The sequence below is a fragment of the Lepisosteus platostomus genome, chromosome 4, assembly GCF_059453375.1.
Source record: "Lepisosteus platostomus isolate fLepPlt1 chromosome 4, fLepPlt1.hap1, whole genome shotgun sequence".
Classification (NCBI taxonomy): domain Eukaryota; kingdom Metazoa; phylum Chordata; class Actinopteri; order Semionotiformes; family Lepisosteidae; genus Lepisosteus; species Lepisosteus platostomus.
The window spans coordinates 26,841,124-26,843,551 of NC_142614.1; positions in this window are offsets into that span (position 1 = coordinate 26,841,124).

Below are 2,428 nucleotides of genomic sequence, written 5' to 3' on the forward strand. Positions count from 1 at the left end.
TATATTTTTAATGTTTCAGTGCGTTCTCTTTATCAGCAGTGAAACAGCAGTGACCAAATGGCATACCTCAAAATTGCCCCAATACCCTGCCTCATGAAAAGTTGTCTTGGGTCTACTTCAAAAGCAGACTTCGCCTGACAGTATTTCTGACTAGCAGGTGCTCACCCATGTCATTCAAAAATATGAATAAGTGTTGTGAACTGACAGAGTTTTTTGCTTTTCAAACTCTTACACTTACAGGTATAAAAGATAAACACCATTCACCCTTAGCACTGGCACCCAACAAGGCTGCTGTCTGAGTCCAAGGTTGTACTCACTGTTCGCTCACGACTGCACAGCAAGACACAGCAACAACCTCATCATTAAGTTTGCAGATGACACCACTATAATAGGCCTGATCAGCGATGATGACGAGTCCACTTACAGGGATGAAGTCATACAGCTGCTGAGGTGGTGTCATAGCAATAACTTGGACTTGAACACGAATAAAACAAAATAACTAATACTTTTGGAATTTCAGAGACACAGGCTGCACACTCACAGCCCACTCATTATTGATGGAATGGAAGTGGAAACAGTCACCAGTTTTAGGTTTTTAGGAATTCACATTTCTAACAACCTAACCTGGACTGTAAACATGGACATTATCTTGAAGAAGTCTCAGCAGCGCCTCTATTTCCTGAGGTGCCTCAAGAGATGGGGGATGCCAGGACCTGTGTTGGTGAACTTCTACTGCTGCAGCATCGAGCGCATCCTCACCAACGGGATCACAGTGTGGTACGGCAACACCTCTTCTCGAAAAAGAAAGGCACTGCAGAGAACAGTGAATGTGGCCCAGAAGATCATCGGCTGTGATCTCGCAGAGATTAAACAGCTCTACGAGGACCACTGCTGTTGTGGAATTCTGGCCATCATAGAGGACAGCCCCAGGCATGAGCTCTTCACCCCACTGCCCTCAGGCAAGAGATACAAGAGCATATGGACACATACCACTAGATTCTTCAATAGTTTCTACCCACAAGCAGTACGATTGGTGAACACATTTGGCCCTGCCCCTCGGACCACACCTACACCATCTACCTCACTGTAATTTTATTTATTGCATATCTGCAGTCATTGTTTACATGTCTGCATTGTTTACAAACTGTTTACTTGTTTACTTGTACAGTGTCTACTGTTTGTTTGTATATTGTCTTGATGCACTGTCTGCACTTTGTGTTTTACACTTTTTTTTTACAATCGAGAGACTTTCTGTAGGTAAGAATTCCGTTGGCAATAAAGTTCAAGTTCTTACATAATGCCTACAAAGGCCAAAAATAATGGAGAAGCTGCCTTCTAAACTAAATAAGATACAATCTGTGAAAAATCTCTCTTCTCTAAGAGAGAAGAGTGTAAACCCAGATGCCAAAAATAAGAAACACTAACTCCCCATTCTAAAAATGCACCCAATAACCAGAGAAAGCCATTTGTAACCATGGGATTCTTCCCACAGGAGTTCCCTAAAAACACAGAATAGCAAGATTTCTCAACAACGTTTAAATTTGTGGCTCCAGTCTGGTGTTCCCGGGTGATTTGGATGGAACAAGGAGCTCTCACCTCCAATATCTTTTCTTGTCATCTTGTCTGTTGTTTTCCTCCTTTCTGCTTCGCCATCCTCTCATATGGGGTCTTTCTGGACTGTTGATTGACAATCATTTACCCAAAACCTAACTAGCTATGGTAAACCAAGGTAAATTTGCTTTGATCACTGAATCTGGACCCCCTACATCTCAGCCAAACACCCCACCCTTTGCTTTGAAACTGCAGATGTTGACAAAGGCCAGGTGTTACTCATTCAATCTAGATTATTAAAAACACTTCCATAGTCACCTGTAGCTGTAACAATAATATATAACATATAGTATCAACAAGAACCACCAGCAGGCCCTGGTAAATTATGCTTATTACAAACTGGTCTAACTCTAGCTATAGGTTTAAAATATTATTGGAACATTAGTAGCCCTAATAACTTAATTATTACTTAACTGCCACGACCAAGATGTAATCACAACTGTCTGTCTTTCATCAGTTGGCTGCAGCTGCAAGGGCAGAGTGACACATCATCCCATAGTAGTCTGACAATCCAGATGCTGATCAGAGCTCATATTGTCAAAACTGTGTTAATGCTTAGAGAAGTCATTCCCGATTCAGACTTTATAACACTATTTATTTTATCACACTGAAAGGATATCAAGATTATTTGTTCTGTGTTCTTTTTCACTATTTCTGTGATTTGCCTGAGTAAAATATTTGATTACATCCAGTAGACCTCAGTGTTCTGCTTCTTTGTGCATCATTATATTTTGTCCTGCACTACAGAATCATACGGTGTTGTTACGCTGCCCCCATGTATCTCAATACAAAATCAGTAAAGAGACATGCACCAATA